The sequence below is a fragment of the Equus przewalskii genome, chromosome 1 (assembly GCF_037783145.1).
Source record: "Equus przewalskii isolate Varuska chromosome 1, EquPr2, whole genome shotgun sequence".
Classification (NCBI taxonomy): domain Eukaryota; kingdom Metazoa; phylum Chordata; class Mammalia; order Perissodactyla; family Equidae; genus Equus; species Equus przewalskii.
The window spans coordinates 21,863,317-21,885,231 of NC_091831.1; positions in this window are offsets into that span (position 1 = coordinate 21,863,317).

Consider the following 21,915-nt stretch of genomic DNA (forward strand, 5'->3'; position numbering starts at 1 on the left):
ACAAAATTGTTAATATTTTTGTTTGAGTGTTTATAGAATGACACTTTTTTTGACTTTGCTTTTCTAAGAGGTACAGTCAATTCACTGTAAGTGATATGGGGCCTTCCCTCTTTAGGCAATTTTAATAGATACTTATTGTTGTATCTGACTGTCAGTTTGCCTTCTTTTGGGAAAAGGCCTTCCTTTTCTTCTGGAAGGCTCTCTTTCTCCGTACACCCCAGCTAGCCACTTCATATGTATGCCTTGTAAATAGTCATCTTTTTTTATTATGACCCTGCCCTCCTGGCCCCATTTGATTGGTCCAAGGGTAAGTACCATGGCTATCTGACCCAGGCTGGACTAGTAACTCTCTTGCTCAGGAAATTGGATGTGGAAGCAGGAAGAAGTTTAAGCCAGACTTCCTCTGGTACTGAAGCTGTAAGGTATAAACTGGGGAGTTCTTGACAGTCCGGCTTGGTCCTGTGGAGCAAGCTGCTCTCCAGTAAGAGGGATGAATGGGGCTAACACATAGAAATAAGCACAAGAAAGACTGAGAGGAGCATCTTGGTGGATCTGATGTTTCTAAGATCTAACCATTATCCTGCACATGTTTTTCATGAGATAGTCCTCTATTAACAAGTTTCCCTTTCTGCTTAGGGAATTTAAAGTGTTTTATTTTGTCTCTCTTAATCAAAAACCTGTTCTTTTACTTTAACAAATTCACAATAGAGTTAGGAGTTGGATCCTGATGCCCATGACCTCTGCTGGCCCATATGCTGCTTTTTTGCAAATTAGGAAAAGATTCTCCCTCCAGCCTCGCTCAGCCCCAAGGGTTCAGGAATTGTTAAGGGGAGTGAAGTTAGGTTTCAGGCCCCATTGCCCCCCCTCAGCTATGAGCTCTTATCTAATAACTCTGCACAGGCCTATATGGGACTTCTACAGAGGCCCTGGATCCTTAGCCTTAGATATAAACCTATTTTGGTTTAGAGCTCTCCTTTTATTTATGAAACTCCTTGCTACGGCTTTGTAATCATCCAAGGCACCCTGGAATGCTCACTGAGATAACCTATCTTTGAATTAAGCTTTCCAATCTTCAGGAAATGGTTTTTGGTTACTTCCATTCAAGAAGGCCTCTTAGCTTGGGGGGGGGGGGGTCAATGGATAGGGGTGGAAATTGTTTATAAAGATACAATAACACGAGGCAAGAAGGGCAAGTGTCTGGTTTATCTTCTGCCTTGTGATTTGAGCAGAAAAGAAAAGTTGATGAATCAATCATAAATACTTTTTACAATTACACTAAACTTGGACATCAAATAATGTTCCCCAGGGCTATTGCAAATTGGTGTCTACACACTATATTGTAGAATAAAATTAATTCATAATGCAAACAGAATGTAACAACAAAGAAAGTTATGCTTGGGTTTATCTGGCTATCTTCATGCCCTTGTACATGGACTGCTTTTCAAATAGGTGATGCCTGCCCTTCCTCAAGGACAGCTAGAATCTTTGCAGACAGCAGACACAGACAGAAAATCCTGAAAAAGCAAGGATATGTTCTTCTCTGAGGCTTGGGAAGAGGTCACACAGTTTTCCTAAGAAGATGGCAATGGGGAAGATGTCTAGTCTAACTAATTTCCCTTATAAACTATCCCATGAAGAAAAATATAATGTAGGTTCTTGGTGTAAGAAAATATTTTCTCTGTGGAGCAGATACCTGGTTGGCAAATCTCATATGAAGCTTAGTTGGGGAAAGTGGGCTTACTTAGAGTCCAGACATTCTTGAGCCGCAGATTTTTCTAAAGTTCTACTTCGCAAGTTTAAAGGTACAGGAAAAGAGTCTAAAAGGGAGGTAGGTGGCTTGCGATTTATGAAATCGGTGTCACCTCTCCTGCCCTCAGTTTGTCTATAACCTCTCTCTATCCCCGCCACCATTGTAAATTATCGTTGTCTCTTATCTTGTGTGTTACACACAGTTTGAACTCTCTCTCAGATGTTCTTCTCATTTCCTGAGAAGCTGCAGTTATTTTTCTAAATCATTCAATGTAAGAGGCATAATGCAGGATGGTGATTAAAAGTTTGGATCTGCAATCCAAAAAGCAAGCCACAAAACTATCAAAATCATTCTCAAGTAATTTAGGTGCATGCTGGAACAAAGTCCAACATATTTTAAAGGAATAAAAAAATCCAACATGCAATAATATAAAATTTACAATGTCTGCTATTCAAGAAAATGTTACCACATAAGCAAAGAAGTGGGAAAGTATGATCCATAACCAGGAAAACAGTAAATCAATAGAAACACGTCCAGAGATGACTATATAATGGAATTAACAGATAAGGAACTTAAAGCACCTATTCTAAGATAACAAATAAGTTCAAGGATGTAAAATAAAAACATAAGGATAATTAACTGAGACATGGGAAATAGAAAAAAGGCCAAATAGAGCCTCGAAGGATGAAAAACAGTATGTCTGAAATACCACAAAAATGAAAAGGAAAAATGAGTAGATGGATAGAGTTATTTTAAAAAATCAGAAAAAGAGACCCAACACATTGCAAAATATAACCATGAAGTAGAAGAAAACTCTAATCCCAAACCACAAACTGAATTAAATATACTCAAATAAACATTTGGAGATATGAGAACTCACCTTGAATCAGAAATTCAAAAATTAAAACAGAAATGAACTAAAACTGGGAAAAATTAAAAGAGTTGATTGAACTCAGGAAATAAAAAGAAAGGCAAAATCATCTGAGAAATAAATATTAAATTACAAGGTGTCGAAGGAAGTGTAGACTCAGAGCGTGGGGCATTGAAAAAAGTTAGAAATCCAGCAAGAGAATAAAGTAGAGATAAAGAAAAAAGTAAAATAAATCAAAGAAAAAGTGGTAGAAACGTGAGAGAAGCAAAGAAGATCTAACATTCTTAATGTTAGAACCACTGAAGAAGAAAAACCAACCATTCAGAAAGAAACAATATTAAAATTACTATCCAATAAAACTTTTCAGAAATAAAAGAAGACTCGTGTCTAAATATTGAAAAGGCCCACAAGGTACTAGAAAAAGTTAACTCGGAATCTTCATTATTGAGACATATCCTAATGAAACAATTAGACCTCGAAGAGGAAGAAAAACCCTGCAATGCCTCCTGGCAAATAGATTGAATAACTACAAAAGCAAAATACTTAGACTGGCATCAGACTTTTTTAAAAAAATGTCTAAATCAAGGCAACAGCGAAGCTGTGTTTTTAAATAAACTCAGCAAAAGAAAAGGTAAACCACAGGGTTTGTATCCAGTCTAGTCGTTTTTTAAGTCCCAAGGTGATAGGAAGAGATTTTAAATAAACAGAAACGTAAGGAATTATGTACCTATGAGTTCTACATGAAGAATTTACGAGTGAATAATCTCCATTCACCCAAGAGGTTACTGACAAACATCAGGAAAAGGTTGATGGCTAGCATTTTAGAATATATGCTAAAATATAAATATTATATAAACAATTATAGATATAAGACTAAACCATTGTAGGAACAAAGGTTGAAGACAAATGTACAAAGTTTATATATTGTGAGAAGAGTAGAAATAAACAACTAGAACATAAGAAGAGGAGGAAGAGGAAAAGAGAAAGAATAGAATAAGCTCATTGACCCCAACAGATATGAAAGGATTTCTCTACGCATATGCTTGTATGCACCTGCTCATAACATTATTCATTATAGCTCAGTATTAGAAATGGCTTTCCATCAACTGGTAGATGGATAAACAAATTTTAGTGTATCCATACAGTGTAATACTATATGCAGCAACATGGATGAATTCCCAAAGCGTGTTAAGGGTAAGAAGTCAGACACAAAAGAATACAGATGTATGGCTCTTTTCATATCAAACAAATAGAAAGTAGATTTGTAATTGTTTGAGAGTGGCATCAGGGAAAGACTGCAGGAGAGAATTTTTTGGGGTAAAGAAATGTTCTGTTATTACTGTGGTGGAGGTTACATGCCTGTGTGCATTTGCCCAAACTCATCAACTGTAAATATAAAAGGGGTGATTTTTATTGGATATAAAGTATATGTCAAAAACTGGTTAATAAAAATTTTCTTCTAGAGACAAAGTAAGATGCAGCAATAATAATAATAATAATAATAATAATAATGTGCACCAGATAGAAATCCATTTTATGGCTAAATAAAATGACAGTCACTCTTCAAGTAAGAGATCTTATCAATCATTTTAAGAAGGTGGGAATTAGGTGTGATATTAGCAAGAGGGATGAGAATTTTTAGATACGTGAAGCCTACTCCAGGCAGCCCATCTGTCCCCTGCTTATTCTGACTCAGAGAAGGCAATTGCCCCTGAGGAAGGTACACCTTGACTTTCAGCAAATTCTCTATTTCTCATCATGATATTGTTATGCTAACAAAAACCCAAAAGTATTGCTGAGGAACCAGAGAGTTTTGCCCTGCAAGATCTGGAAGTGAAGACAGATGAGTGAGAAAGTGATGCTGCAACCAGTGTTTGAGTAACGGGAAGTACTGCATTGTCACCAGCATTGTTACCACCACCAAAATGCACTGAGGGAGAGAAACATTAGCATGTGTACCTTAGGGCACCCAACACAGGTCTGCTGAATTGAAATGGGTAGCTCCAATGTTTTGGGCACTTTATTCTTACAATAAATCTATGAGATGGCTGTTATTATCCCCTTTACATAAATGACAAGAGACTCAGAGAAGTTTGATAAGTACACTATCAACTGGACAGCCACATGCAAAAGAATGAAAGTAGACCAGTATCTTACACCATACGCAAAAATTAACTCAACATCGATTAAAGACTTGAATGTAAGACCTGAAACCATAAAACTCCTGGAAGAAAACATAGGCAGTATGCTCTTGGACATTGGTCTTAGCAGCATCTTTTTGAATACCATGTCTCAGCAGGCAAGTGAAACAAAAGAAAAAATAAACAAATGAGACCACATCAAGCTGAAAAGCTTGTGTACAGCAAAGGAAACCACCAACAAAATGAAAAGACAACCTAGCAATTGGGAGAAGGTATTTGAAAATCATGTATCTAATAAGGGGTTAATATCCAAAATTTGTAAAGAACTCATACAACTCAACGACAACAAAAAAACAGCCCAATTAAAAAATGAGCAAAGGATTTAAACAGACAATTTTTCCAAAGAAGATATACAGATGGCCAACAGGCACATCAAAAGATGTTCAACATCACTAATTATTATTCAAATGCAAATCAAAGCTACAATGAGATAACATCCATGTCCATCAGAATGGCTATTATTAAAAAGACAAGAAATAATGTGTTGAAGAAAGTGTGGAGAAAAGGGAACACTCATACACTGCTGGTGAGAATGCAAACTTGTGCAGCCACTATGGAAAACAGTATGGGGATTACTCAAAAAATTAAGAATAGAACTATTATATGATCCAGCTATTCCACTTCTGGGTATTTATCCAAAGAACACAAAAACACTAATTTGAAAAGATATTTGCACCCTTGTGTTCATTGCAGCATTATTCACAGTAGCCAAGACTTGGAAACAACCTAAGTGCCCATCAATGCATGAATGGATAAAGAAGATATAGTATATATATCTTGGAATACTACCACAATGGAATACTACTCAGCCATAAAAAAGATGAAATCTTGCCATTTGCAAGAACATGGATAGACCTTGAGGGTATTATGCTAAGTGAAATAAGTCAGACAGAGAAAGTCAAATACTGTATGATTTCACTCATAAGTGGAAGATAAAAACAACAACAACAAAAACAACAAGCAAACACACAGATACAGAGATTAGATTGGTGGCTACCGGAGGGGGAGGGAGGAGGGCAAAGGGGCTAATAGGGCACATGTGTGTGGTGACAGATGGTAATTAGTCTTTGGGTAGTGAACATGATGTAATCTACACAGAATTCGAAATATAATGATGTACACCTGAAATATGTATAATGTTATAACCCAATGTTACCTCAATAAAAAACATAAATGATAAGTAGATAATCTCCAACTAGATTTGACCAAGAAGTTATTTAAACTTAATTTCCTAAGGTTCTCACCATCTCCACTGCACCAAGCTAAAAATAGAAGAAAATATAAAAATTGGAGGGGAAATGTATCATTATCTGTGAATATCTATGTCTGTCTAACCTCATGCCTCTTAATCTGTTTCTGTCTCTCGCTCTGTGTCTGTCTTGGCATCTATTTTTATATGGAAATCTCTCCTTCTACCTGTTTTTCTGTAAATAGACATGCTGACTGCAACCAAGCACAAAAAAATCTTTTGGGCTATTCAACATTATTAGAAGAAAATTAAGAACGGTTTTTTTTGGGAAAAAAAATCCTATCCTTCGAAGGGAATTTATGCATCTTTAACTTGATTGAATGATACTTTTCCGAATCTGTATTTGTTTTTTTCAGGAAGATTAGCCCTGAGCTAACATCTGCTGCCAATCCTCCTCGTTGTGCTGAGGAAGACTGGCCCTGAGCTAACATGCTAAGATCCATGCCCATCTTCCTCTACTTTATATAGGGGACACCTACTATAGCATGGCTTGCCAAGTGGTGCCATGTCCGCACCCGGGATCCGAACCGGTGAACCTCGGGCCACCGAATCGGAACGTGTGCACTTAACCACTGCGCCACCAGGCCAGAACCTGATTCTGTATTTCTTAAAGTCATTATCAATGTAGAGGCCTATATGATGTATGATTAGGAAAAAAAGTCACTTGGAGCAGCACTGTCTGTCCCATTGCCCTTCCTCTTTGGTGTCACCATTGCGGTATAAGCTCTCTGGACTTCCAACCACCGGCACCTTCATTTCTGCCTGATGCCATCTGTGGAGGCTGGGCATGGCACATTGGCAGTTCCAGGGAATTAAGGCCCCAGTTCCACGCAGTAACCAATAAAAATGTTAGTGTAAGTAACCTCTTAGCCCCCTCATCGGGCGATAACTCTTGAGAAATATTTTTTATATTGGCTCCAGACTTTTCCTCTGGAGTTAACCACCAGTTACGCAAAGTGAGAACTTGCTTGATGAGTCACCCTTTATCTGCCTGCTTCCTTTACCTGCTTCATTTTCCTATCCGTCACTTTGTGTTTTCTGGAATTACCTCCCAGACACTAGCATTCTTTTCTCAGGGTCTGTTTCTGGGGGAACCCACACAAAGACAGCACCTGAGACAAGCCTGTGGCTACTAAGATAGAAGAGAATGCAAGCAGAGAGGAGCTGTCTCTCCCTGGGAAGCTAAATTCTCCAGAAAGGTGTGTGTGATGAGGGTTAAAATTGCTTTTGTAAACATCCTTAGGAAGACACCACAGTGGAGACGAACATGCCTTCTCTCATTACATCAATACAGCATCATTTTCTTCTTAGGTTAGGACCGGTGGCTTTATTTGTCAATTTGTTTGAGAACTCAATAAAATAGTTGGCTTAATTTTAGGGGCCATTTTCTATGAGAAATTAAAACTTTGAACAGTGGAATGACACCCGGGGCTGCATGCCTGGTGCCCCTACTGTGGGGAAGGGAACAGCAGCACCGGTTCCTGTCTCTGGCACCTTCCAGGACACGCGGCCACTGAGCAGAATAGCAGGAGGAGTCCGCTCACTGTCTGAATAGTTATCTTCCCTCTCTCTCTCACCCCACGCAAATATCTCAAATGAGTATGGTTTGAACATAACGATCAGGTTAACTCATACTCTGTGGATAATGGTTAGAGTCATACTGGTTGCATTTGAATTTAGACTCTATGACTTTTTGTCTCCTAATCAAGCTACTTAACCTCTCTAAGCCTCAGTTTGCTCATATGTCAAAGAGAGCTGTTAGTGAATTCCTCATATGCCTGTTGTAAGAATGAAGCAACAAATATAAACTATGTAACAAGCACCCAGTGTTTATTAAGCCCTGTTAAGGCTAACCATGATATTTTCCCACCATTGGTACCCCCCCACCCCTCCCGAGACTTTTTCTCCAGGCGTCTCTCCCCTTTCTTGCATCATCATAGACGTTAGTTTCAATTATCCACTCTGGCTATGAAGGCCTGAGAGCTGGCAGGCTATCTAATGAATAATTTTCTTTCATTGAGCTTAGATTAATTTATGCTCTAGTGTCTGCAGATGGAGATTTCAGGTAAATTGTTTGTGGTCTGTGCTAGGATTTAATTTTTAGTTAGACACATTTCTTTATAAACTGGAAACTTTAAATATAAAGTTTAAGTATACTTTTAAATATAAAAACTTGGAGTACAAAGTGGTAAAAATAAAACAGTTGTGAGGAGACACGAAAGTCACAAAGGAAGCCTGGAGGACTTTTATTTTGCCAAGAGCCTCTCGCTCTCTCTCTATGTATTTTGACTCAAGTAAGATTTACTTTTCTTTTGTCACTGAACAGAAGCACATCTCCAGAAAGAGCGGCGGTGACAGTAACTATGTAAATGGTGAATGTAGTGACTACCCTTAGAAAGAGATCCACCTGCCACCACGACAGGAGACGCAGCTTTTGAAGATAAACAAAGAGAGGCCCCTGCTGTATCTGGGTGTGTAGATTGTCTGAAGCACAAAAATGCTACTTAATAAAGATATAGAATAGATTTTAGCTTCTCCAGGAGGCTACTTTTTAAAAATATATCCTAGTTGCTAGACAATTCTAGTTACTTCCAGCAGTTTGATTCAAGAGCAAATTACCCCGCTCAATGTTAGTCTAGTGCTTACAAATTATTGTAACTAAAGACGAAACTCTGTCTGTAGGAGGGAACAGGATTCAGTAAATTAATGAGTTGAAGGAGATAAAAATTTATTAATGAGTTAGATTCTGCTTTGACTTATGTTGTGAAAGGTAATGAATCCATCTCTGTTTGGATTAATTATAGAAACATAATCTAAGCGGACTCTGTTGTGAAAAGATAAAATGGATGAAGTTATAGGACAAATAGGGAAAATGGACAGTTTTAATTTAATGTTGTATGCTTAAGATTTAATTAATGCAGACCATGTCACTCATATCAAATGACCAGCTTCACTTACAACTAGGATGTATAACTATGTCCTGGGGCTTTGGGGACAAAAAAAAAATGACCAGCTTTGACTGATCGTACTGTGAATAATGCATTTGCTCATAGTTTTCTCAACTCCAGACTTGAGAGAGTCATGGGATTCTTGATGTGACACATATTTGTGATGCATTTGTCACCAGTCTTTGTGTTTGAGGATGAAGCTCCTGAGGGTGTGTGTAGGTGTGTGAGTATATAGGTGAGTGTTCACACAGTCTTTCCTATTGTCGTCATGTGACTATCCTTTTCTGTGGTCCGAGATGCTATTTTAAGGTCCATGGTTATAGCTGACGTTGATACTTTGATTCTTTATTGGCACATATGGTTGTTCAGAATCAATGGCTTCACGCATCTTATTTTCATATAACTATGGTCAGTTCATTTCTGTGCAATCCTGCACCTGTCTTCTCTCAGGCTACTATCTTGGCATGTTACATCAAGATGTCTTTAAGGTAGTCCTTCTTATTTGGCTGCTGTCTACAACATAGCTGTTTGGATTTAAAAGCAATGAGAGAAGAAAGAATGGTCCATACCACTGTCACATGTCATTCAACGTGTCTCCCTTTCACTGCCCGGAAGAAGGCTAAAATCAAACTGCAGCTCACCTTTCAAGAGTGCGTGTTATAAAGACAACAATTCTTTATGGAACAAAGTTAAGTACTATGAAGAAATAAATAGATAGGTTTCATGGTCCTGTGAGCTACATCTTCATATCCTTTATATATATATTTTTAAGATTTTATTTATTTTCTTGTTCTCCCCAAAGCCCCCTGGTACATAGTTGTATATTCTTAGTTGTGGGTTCTTCTGGTTATGGCATGTGGGATGCTGCCTCCACGTGGGCTGACGAATGGTGCCATGTCTGTGGCCAGGATCCGAACCAGCGAAACCCTGGGCCACCACAGCAGAGCGGGCAAACTTAACCACTCAGCCACGGGCCGGCCGCTCCTTTATCCTTTTTGGTCATTGCATAGCTCGTTGGCAAGACGACAATAGCCACATCACCCCTGACACACTACAAGTCAACAAGACACATGTGGGTCTAAAAAGTGGGACTTGTCTACTTTGGAGAAATCTTCTATCTTGAGGATGAGATTTTATCACACCTCCCTAAGTGCTATGGATGCCCTACAGGCTTTTTGGGAAATCCAGAAGGTTGTTGATAGCACCCAGAAATGGCTAAGCACTAGGAAATCTGACTCCCATTTTCTTTCCTCCCCCAAAATCTATATTATGAGCCTTGTTCCATCATTCTCTTTGGCCTTAAAAGAAGCTGATCTCTCCTGAGGAAGTGTTTGTTCTAGATAAGATCTCTGTGTTCTGGCATGTCTCCTGGCCTCCCTGCTAACACTTTAGTTCGGGAAAGTTTCAACGCAGGCAGAAGACCAGGATGAGACATCTGATTGAGGCAAATGAATTTTCATATTGGGTGTGGACATACATGAGATTGGGCCACAGATCTTCTGCGTGGCTTTCTTGATATCTGTTGTGCCCATTGTCTTAGGCTGTTGGAGTTGCCATAATGTAATACCTCAGACTGGGTAACTTAAACAACAGAAATTTACTTCTCACAGTTCTGGAGGCTGAGGAGGCCACGATCAAGGTGCCAAGCAGGGTGTGTTTCATTCTGAGTTCTCTTCTCTTGGCCTGTAGGTGGCTGCCATGTCGCTGTGTGCTCAAATGACCTCTTTCTGGACACACGAGGAGAGAGAGGGCAAGCTCTTATATCTCTTCTTATAAGGACACTAATCCCATCACAAGGGCTGCAGCTTTATGATCTCATCTAAAGCCGATTAACTCCCAAAGGCTCCATCTGCAAACACGATCACATTTTGGTCAGGGCGTCCACACGTGAATTTTGGGGAGACCCAACCTCGAGTCCACAGCACCATTGTTTGCTTAGGAAGCCATTTTGGGCAACTGTAGGGGCCTAAAAGCTAGACTCCGCTGGGTCTATGTGGCTTAGGTAGGGTGGAGATGGAAGAGAGGCGGGAGTGGGGCTCAGATTATTCAAGAAGTGACTCATGTGGCATTAAAACAGTCATTCCAAACTTATTACATTCTCTGTAAAACCCTGTTAGTCTGAAATACAGAATTCTAGAGAAAATCAGATTCCAATTAGAGAAGGTTAATAACTCATTCTGCCTCCAAAGAACAGAGCGCTAGCAAATAACTCTGAAAACTTCACAACCTGATGGTTCGGAGAGAGGCTAGTGAAAAGTTTAATTGGTTCGTTTGTCACTCATGCCTCCCCTGCTTCCCTCCACTCTGTCCCCATCCTTCTCCTCCTCCTAATTTGTCTGTCCGTGACCCTTCCTCATCTCACTTTACTTGGCAGTCTCCTCTTAGTACTCGTTCTTGATTTGAATTACATGTCATCGCTTTCTGGGAAGAAATGGCTGGTTTGGGTTCCAAAAGGAAACTATTTGGCTTTTCTAGCTGCTGCTGCTCCTTCAGGTGAAGCTCTGGCAGGGTCCTCTGACTCAACACGTCCCACTGAACTCCTCCTCTCCTCTCTCAAAATTGCTTCTTTTGTGTCTCTCATCTCAGTGGATGACATCACTTTTTCCCTGGTCATCTACGCCAGAGACTTTCTTTCCAGTCTCGATTTCTTTCTCAACTCCTGCATCTAATTGCTCTCAAATCATATCAGTTTTAGATTTTAATGACCTTCTCTTCCCTTGTCAGATAATCCCATCCTCTATTCACTGCTTAAGGTCCTCCTTCTATTTTTCCTGTCAGCATTAATCTAACAGCTTGCTAGCCAGTCTGCCTGCCTCCAGCCTTGCCAATTTTCAATCTATCTTCCACAATTTTAGTGTGATTTTGCCTAAAATGCACACTTAATCATTCTTCTCCTTTAAAAAAGTCCTTTAGTAGCTGTTTGACTCTCACAAGATAAAGCTCAAACCCCTGAGTTGGCATACACAGGTCTCAAAGGTCCAGCCACTGTGCTTTCTGGCTTCATATCATATCACGTCACTTGTATAATCTTTGCTTTCACCATCTTGAGACACTTATATTTTCCTAAAGTATCAGGTTTCAGCAAACTCTTTGCCTTTGCATGTGTTGTTCCCTTTGCCTGGATCACTTCTTTCTCGTTTCTTTATCCAGCAAACTTGTATTGAGACTTTAAGATTAGGGTCAAACATCACCTCCTTTTGGAAATGTTTCTCCCTGACTATTCTCTCCTCCTTTCCTTCCTCACTCTCTCCACTCAAGATGAGTTAACTACTCCTCCTTCATGTTTGACTTTTTACTCCATGTCATGGTATTTTGTAATCTGGAATTTTCTTGATATTTCTGCAGGACCCTGAGGTCACCATTTTTTGCCCTTTTTTTCTTGGGGACAAGCTCAGTGCTTGGTACATAGTTGGTAATCAAGTATTTTTATTGAGTGAATGAAGAAATGAATTAATAAGTACAAATGAAGAAAAACACTGTTTGAATAAACTGTTTATTTCAAGAGTTACTGATTCAATTCCCTGTTTATTCAAACAGCGAATTGTCAAAGATTTCTTGTTTTAATTTTTTATATTTACGTGTTTATTCAGCAACTGATTTCTCCATGAACTTGATGAACTTTGTTATTTAAGGTTTCGGAGGAGTCTGCAATTATCTTTCCCTCTGAGGCACAATGTACGTTCAAAAACTAAGTGCTTCTTTATAGGCAAAAAAGAATAGAATCGGAGGGTCTAACACAGGTTTTAGTATTTTTCCATTGTAAGTCGTAGCCGCATGTGTCATTGTCCTAGCAGAAAAAATGTGCTCTGTTTCTAGATTTGAGAAAATGGAAGCATAACTGTGCAGCTAAGAATCAACCCCCTCCGAAATTCATTCTACTCTGCTAGTGCATTTTTTCCCTCACTGTCAAAACAGCTTTATTTTTGTTTCTGTTTATATAATTAGCATATGTTCTTTGGAATAATTTGAATAACGCACAGAAGTATAAAATAGATCCAAAAGACTCCCTTAAGATGCTGTCATCCTGAGATGATCCTAATAGCAACTTGCTGACATTTTTGTCTCCTTTTTAGGCACATATCCACATATTTGCTATATATCCGTACACATCCATATTGTTTGACATAGGTGAGATAATTTCAGGCATGCTATATTTCTTTTGGGATATCCTTTAAAAAATCCATTCTTTTGTTATCTCACTTCCCTACTTCTCTTCTGCATGTCCTTTCACCTGCACCAATCCTTCTTTCCATTCCAGAACACCCATGGTAACCATCTTGTGTACTGCATCCTGGTAGAGGATAGGTGGACAGCAATGAATGAATGAATGAATGAATGAAGTTGTATTTTTTCACAAAACATATTCTAGACATGTCTTCTAGTTTCCTGATATAGATCTAATTTCTCCGTTAATTAGCTTATTCATTAGTGCTTTGTTGTGTTTTTATTTATTTATTTAGATTTTGATTGTGATTTTGGCTGGCCACTTGGACCAAGTCTGCCATGAATATCATTGGATATCTGACCATTATATTCCCACAAACTACTACTTCAATTTCTGTCAGATGGATTCCAAGGAGAGGTACTGATGGATGAAAGAGTGTGTGGATTTTTAATTTTAAAAGATAGAGCAAAGCTGATGTGTAAAAGCATTACTATTCACATTTTTACTTGTAATGAAAGAGGGCATTTTGGAGGAGCCTCACTTCAACATTTTTACAATTGGAAGCTGTTTTCACTCCATAACTTTTTGCCAGTCTGATGGATCTAAAATGATACCTCATAATTTTTAAAACTTGCATTTCTTTTATTATGAGGAGTGCTGGGCATATTTTCACATTTAATTGACAAACTTGTTCTGTAAATTGCCTCTTCATAGCTTTTGCCTTCTCCCATCCCTCTGTTTTTTTTTTTTTTTTTTTAAAGATTTTATTTTTTCCTTTTTCTCCCCAAAGCCCCCCGGTACATAGTTGTGTATTCTTCGTTGTGGGTTCTTCTAGTTGTGGCATGTGGGACACTGCCTCAGCGTGGTCTGATGAGCAGTGCCATGTCCTCGCCCAGGATTCGAACCTACGAAACACTGGGCCACCTGCTGCGGAGTGCGTGAACTTAACCACTCGGCCACGGGGCCAGCCCCTCATCCCTCTGTTTTTTAAAATGTTATTTCGAGATAACAATAGGTATCTGCAAGTCTTCGTTGGTGATGTTCACCTTGATGACGTGGTTAAGATGGTGTCTGCTAGGTTTCTTTACTGCAAAGTTACTATTTTTCCCTTTGAAATTAATAACTATTTGGAGAATATCCTATTTCTTCTTAAACTTCTGCTCACTAATTTTAGCACTCATCAATGAATCTTGCCTACAGTAATTAATCCTTTGGTATTCCAGTGGTGATTTTCTATTTCCCTCATTCCTTCTACATTTATTAGTTAGAATTCTTCTGTAAGGAGGAGATGTCATTTCTCTTCTATTTATTTATTTGTTCCATAATTTATTTATATCAGTATATACTCATGGACATTAATTTTCTTCTTTAGATTATAATCCTATAGTAATACAAATTTTGTGTTTTTGTGTTTTGTGGCACAAAGTTTTCTAGATTTGGCCATTTGGAGCTCTATCCAATCACATTTCTCTGTCATAATAACTTTTTAAGATAATTCTTAAAGAGTAGGTCTGCTGGCAATAAATTCTCACAGTCTTCCCTTGTCTGAGAAAATCTATATTTTTCCTTAATTTTTGACAGGCATTTTTAACACTCACTTCTCTCACACCCCCATCCTCTTCTTATTCCCTGGCAACTACTAATCTGTTATCCATTTCTAGAAAATTGTCATTTCAAGAACATTCTATACGTGGAAAGCTATAGTAAGTAATCTTTTAGGATTGTTTTATTCACTAAATAATATTCCCTGGAAATTTATCCAGGTCATTCTGTATGTCCATAGTTATTCCTTTCTATAAAGAAGATGTGGTATACATACACAATGGAGTACTACTCAGTCATAAGAAACCATGAAATCTGGCCACTTGTGAAAACATGGATGGACCTTGAGGGCATTATGCTAAGTGAAATAAGTCAGAGGGAGAAAGTCAAGCACTGTGTGATCTCACTCATAAGTAGAAGATAAAAACAGCAAGAAACAAACACATAGAAACAGAGATTGAATTGGTGGTTACCAGAGGGGAAGGGGAGAGGGAGGAGGGTGAAAAGGGTGATTAGGTACATGTGTGCTGATGGATTGTAACTAGTCTTTGGGTGGTGAAGGAGATGTAATCTACACAGAAATTGAAATATATAGTGATGTACCCCCGAAATTTATATAATGTTATAAACCACTGTTACCACAATAAGAAACAAATAAAAGAAAAAATTTGTTCCTTTCTATTGCTGAGTGGTGTTCCATGGTGTGGATGTGTCACAGATTGACTAACCTTTCACCTGTTGAAGGACATCTGAGTTTTAAAATTTTGGCTCTTATGAATAAAGCTACTATGAGCATTTATGTACAGGTTTTTGTGGGAACATAAGTTCTTCATTTCTCTGGATAAATGCCCAGGAATTGCAACTGCTGTGATGTAAGAAACTGACAATCTGTTTTCCGAGTGGCTGTATCATTTTACATTTCCACCAGCAATGTGTGAGTGATCCAGGTCCTCTGCATCCTTGCCAGCATTTGTTGGTGCCACTATTTTTTATCTGAGCCATTCTTATGGATGTGTAGTAACATATCATTGTGGTTCAAGTTTTCATTTCCCTAATGGGTCATATGTTAAACATCTTTCTATGTGCTCATTCTCCATCTGTATATTTTCTCCGGTAAAATGTCTCCTCATGTCTTTTGTTCATTTTCTGATGGGTTGTTTGTTCTATTACTCTTGAGTTTTGAGAGATTTTAATGTGTACTAGATACTAGTCCTGTGTTGAATATGTGGTTTGCAAATATTTTCTCCTAATCTGTAACTTGTCTTTTCATCCTCCTAGGAGACAGGATATTTCACCTTGCAAAAGTTTTTAATTGTGAAGTCCAATTTGTCAATTTTTCCTTTTATGGATTGTGTTTTTGGTGTAATCTGTAATTTTATTGATTTTCTTTGTGTCCTCTCTATTTTTTCTCCCTTTCTTCCCCATCCCTTTCTGCTTTCTTTTGGATTATTTGGATATTTTTTAGAATTCCATCTTAATTTAGCTATTGGTTTTTTAACTATCCTTTCTGCATTTCTAGGGGTTCTCTAGGGATAAAATTTCTGCCATGTCCTTTATTTTAACAGTCCACTTAGAATTAACATTTTAATACTTCCCATAAACTGTAAAAATCTTTCCACATCCACTTAACACACTCCTTGGCATCCTTCTTTCTATCGTTGTCAAAGGTATTACATCTAAATAGAGTATAAAACCACAAGAAAATGTTATAATTTTTTGCTTCAGTCATATGAATTTTAAAGAAATTGAGAAGAAAAATAAACTTACATTAACATAGATATTTATGATTTTAAATGTTCTTCATTCCTTCCTAAAGACCTGAGTGTCACTTAGTATCATTTTTATTCAACTTAAATTCCTTTAACATTTCTTGTAGTGTAGGTCTACTGGCAACAACTTTGCTTAGTTTCACTTACCTGAAATGATATTTATTTTGCCTTCATTCTTCGAAGGCTATTTTTAGTGAATACAGAATTCTAAACGGACCTTTTTTTTTTTGTCTTTCAGTACATTAAAGATGCACTTCCAGTGTCCTCCGCTTTCCATGATTTCTGATTTGCTCTTCTCCTTATATAAAGTCTTTTATTTCTGACTATCTTCAAGAATTTCTCTCTTTTTTTGATTATCAAAAGTTTGAATTGATTTTCCAAATGTAGTTTTCTTTGTATTTATCATATTTGAAATTTGCTGAGCTTGTTGAATCTGTAAATTTACCTATTTCATCTTGTGAATAGTTCTCAGCCATTATTTCTTTAAGTATTCTTTCTACCCATTTCTGCTCTCCTCTCCTTCATCAATTCTGGTCACAGGGGTGTTAAGAACTTTTGATATTGTCTAACACCTCTCTGTGTCTCTGTTAATTTTTTAAGTATTTTTTGTTTGCTTCAGATTGGATATTTTCCAACAATGTATTTTCAAGTTCACTGACCCTTTCCCAAGCCCTTCAATTTAATTTTTCTTATAGATATTGTACTTTTCAGTTCTAATAACACTTTTATTTCCTTTAAATATTATCTATTTCCATGCTGAGGCTTCCTAGTTTTTCACTCATGTGAAAATATTTTGCTTTACCCCATTGACCATGGTTGAATAGCTGTTCTAAAAGTACTTGCTGCTTATTCCAACTATAGGCATATCTTGGGATTGGACTCTTAATTATCAATTTCCTTGAGAATGTGTGACATTTTTCTTTCTCTTTGTATGTTGAGTAATTGTAATTTGAATCCTGAATATGGTAAATAATACCTTTTGCAGACTCTGGATTCGGTTAAGTTTCTATGAAGACTGTCACTGTTTTTATTTAAGACAAATAGTAGGCTAGCCCTGATGGTCTAGTGGTTAAATCTCTAGCTCTCACCACTTTGGCAGCCTGAATTCACTTCCTGGTTGCAGAACTGCACTTCCCATCTGTCAGTTGCCATGCAACAGCAGCGGCTTTCATAGAAGAACTAGAAGGACTTAAAACTAGGATATAAAACCATGTACTGGGGCTTTGGGGAGAAAAAAAAAACAGGAATATTGGCAATAGATTTTAGCTCAAGGAGAATCTTTCAAGACAGAGTGACATCATCATCATGGTGGAGTGAGATCTTCTTTTAGACTTCCCCCCAAAGATACAACGAAAAGGATATTCATATGCCAACGGAGAACATTCACACAACACAAAAGACATCTGAGAGACCCATGTAGCCATACGTCTGAAAGTGGAGGGGCTGGACCCTCTGGAGGGAGTGGAAGGGTGTAAAGAGATCTCCTCTCCCTCCCCTAACAGCAGTGACCCAGGGTGCAGGACTGCCCATGGCTCTGAGAGGAGACAGGGTAAGGGCAGCACTCTGCAGGAACATCTTCACTCTCCAAGTTCCCCCACAGCTCGTGGGAAAGCCCCACACAGAGGTGGGTAAGCTATTGTGGGGGTGTCTTCATCAAGCCAGCACCCCAGGAGAACAGATAGCGAGGGCAGAGTGAGAATACCCTGGGGATCATGCAGGTGAAAGAAAGCACCCCACTTGCTGGCCAGGTGCTCCAGCTCAACCAGTGAGCCAGAGCACTTGCACATATGAAAAAAAAGCAGCCAGGGAGCCATGGATTGTGGTGGATTCAGAATATGCAGCTCTTGACCCCCACCCAGTGGTGGCAGGCAGAAGCTGGCGACCACATGCTACCACTATGTGGAGGCACAAATACAAGCCATCGAACAATATGAAGAAATATATTGATATTCCAGACCAGAAGGAAAATGACAAGCACCCAGTAATCAATCCTGAAAGCACAGAATTTTATAAGGTAAGTGACAGAGAATTGAAAACAATGATCACAAAAAAACTCAATGAGTTACAAGAAAATACAGGTCGACAGTTCAATGAACTCAGGAACAAAATTAATGAACAGAGGGAATTCTTCATAAAAGAGATTGAAACTATAAAGAAAAACCAATCAGAAATCTTGGAGATAAAAACCACAATGGATGACATAAAGAAAAATCTGGACTGCCTGAATAACAAAGCTGATATTATGGAGGAGAGAATTAACAGTCTGGAGGGCAGAAATGTAGAAATACTTCAGAAGGAGGAGGAGAGAGAACTAAGACTAAAAAGAAATGAAGAAATTCTCCAAGAAATATCTGACTCAATTAGGAAGTGCAATGTAAGATTTATAGGTATTCCAGAGGGAGAAGAGAAGGAGAATAGAGCAGAAAGGTTGTTCAAAGAAATAATAGTTGAGAACTTCACAAACCTGGGGAAGGAGCTGGAAATACAAGTGAAAGAAACCAATAGAACTCCTAATCATCTCAACGTAAAAAAGACCTTCTCCAAGGCATATAGTAGTAAAGCTGGTAAAAGTCAATAACAAAGAAAAAATACTAAGTACAACAAGGCAGAAGAAAGCAACTTACAAAGGAACCCCTATCAGGCTTTCAGCAGATTTCTCAGCAGAAACCTTACAGGCTAGGAGAGAGTGGAATGACATATTCAAAATTCTGAAAGACAAAAAACTTTCAGCCAAGAATATTCTATCCATGAAAACATCCTTCAGATATGATCGAGAAATAAAAACTTTCCCAGATAAACAAAAACTGAGGGAATTCATTGCCACAAGACACCCCCTATAAGGAATACTCAAGAAGGCCCTCATACCTGGAAAAAAAAAAAAAAAAAAAGGAAAGGGTTTACAAAGCCTTGAGCAAGGAGATAAATAGCAGACAAAATCAGAAAATTGCAGCTCTCTATCAGAAAAGGTTAGCAAACAATTATAACATTAAAGAGAAAGGGAAGGAAAATGTAAAAAGTAAATATAATCTCATCATTTTAACTATGAACTCACAACACAAGGTGGAATAAATTGTGACAATAACTTAGAAGGAGTAGAGGAAAGGGATGGAATCATCTTAGTCTAAGGAAATAAGATGCTATCAGAAAATGCACTATCTCATCTGTGAGATCTTTTATACAAGTCTCACAGTAATCGCTAAACAAAAAATCAGAACAAAGACACAAATGATAAATAGAGAATGAAGAAAATGATCACAGAGAACTACCACACTGAATTGGTAGTCTGAAATTCATGGGATGAGAAACAAGGGAAATGCAGAAGAACTGGAAAATGAGTGATAAAATGGAAGCATTAAGCCCTCATGTATTTGTAATCACTCTAAATGTAAATGGATTAAATTTTCCAATCAAAAGACACAGAGTGGCTGGATGGATTAAAAAACAAGACCCAACAGTATGCTGCCTCCAGGAAACACATCTCAGCTCTAAAGACAAACACAGGCTCAGAGTAAGGGGATGGAAGGTGATACTCTAAGCTAATGGTAAACTAAAGAAAGCAGGTGTTGCTATACTTATATCAAACAAAGTAGACTTCAAGATAAAACAGTTAATGAGAGACAAAGAAAGACAAAGAATGCAATTAGCTTAATTAGACTGAAACTGAAAACTATTTTGGATTGTGGGTAACAGCCTAGATTCTAGTTCAGACTGATTTTAGTCTACATTGTGCATGAGAAATTCAATAGACAGCCAAAGATTTTAGCAGTGTTTATATATTGTATATGGATTTTGCGTTCTCTGGTTTTCCCCTCTCTCAGATTCATCCCTCTTTCTCATGAGCCTGGTTGCTTCAGGCAGCCTATGCTGTTTTCTCTGGTTAGAAAGATGGCAGAACTTCCCAGGGAAGTTTAGTCCCTCTATACCATGCCACAACTATAGGTGTCCTCACAGAAAAGTCCCATCAATGAGAAATTCATCCAGTAGCTGCCATTTCTTTCAAGTTTGACTCCTCTCCAAAATTTGTCTGACTTTATTCGCTCTCCAGAGCTCTAACATAATTTCCTGCTGTATTTTCCCCAGAGTTTATAGCTATAATCAGTGGAGGTGTCAATTTGCTAGGGTCTTACTTCTCCATACCATTAGTGTGTTTAAATTAGGACCACATTTAGTTTCTTTTAAGGAATGGTGTTGGTTTGCCAACTTGTGATGGTAGTAACTCAGATTGGTTTAGGTGTCCCAGGTTTTTGAGCTCAAAGGTAGGGAGCCATACCCTATGTTTATTTCTTTAAAACTCTCCAGGTGATTCAAAGTCACCTGGGATAAAGATATGCCAGCCTGGTGGCACTCAGGCTTTGGACTCTAGAAACCTGAGTTAAAATCCTTACTCCACTAATTTCTTAACTATTGACCTTGGGGAAGCTGTTGCATCCCTGCCTACCTCAGATTTTGTCATCTATAAAATGGGGATAAAATCAATATCTGCCTCATAGAATTGTTGAGTGAATTATGAAGCTCTAGAATTATATATGACACCTATGATTTACTCAATGAACATTTCTTTAATTTTTATTAATATATCTTTGTACCACCCCAAATCACCACCTGTTTCAGAGTGTGAGGCAACACTTTCTTGATTGAGAGTCCAAAGGAATAGGACACATGATAGTTGGATAATGACTGGAAGAGGAAAAGGAGTGCTTGTTGTTGTAGGGATGCAGAGGGAGCAGGCCCAAGTGGCGCTCTCTAGCACTGGATCCCAGGCATCATGAAGGTACTAGATTCAGGAATCCCAGGAAGAACAAAGATGGTGATGGGAGGAGTGAGGTTCACAGTGAAAGAAAAACATTCCATTTCAGTTTTTCTATGGGCTGAAACTGGAAAGAAGAAGGTGGTTGATGCAATTGCACAAGTGCAACAGCTTTGTTCAGCTGAGAGAGTGAACTTCTTTCTTTGCTGTGGCATAGCTGCAATGTGGTCCGAAGGGAAGATGGAAAGAAAAGATACAGAAACTTGAAGGACTGAGTTGTGGCTCTCAATGCTCTTTAGCCTGCCTTTCACAAACCTGACACTCATAGAGATGCCCTAAGGTGATCTGTTTAGGTAAGTCCAAAGTCCAAGTTTTTTGGAGAGGCCAAGAGGATTATTGGCACCATCTGTGACAAAGCACTCTTTTGAGCAGAGCTGTCTCAAGACACACCAGCCAGGAAGTAGTGAAATCCTCATCAAACTCACATTCCTTTTTACCGTACACAGTGTCATCTGATTCTTCAAAAATTGGTACGGATCCCATGAGATTGTACACGATACTCTTCCCTGCAAATTTGCTATTGAAGTTAAGGTCTCTCCTAAAGAATTTGCATCCCCACCCACTCTATGTAGCAGGGTTTACGATGCTTCACAGGTGAGAGGAATGGAACTGC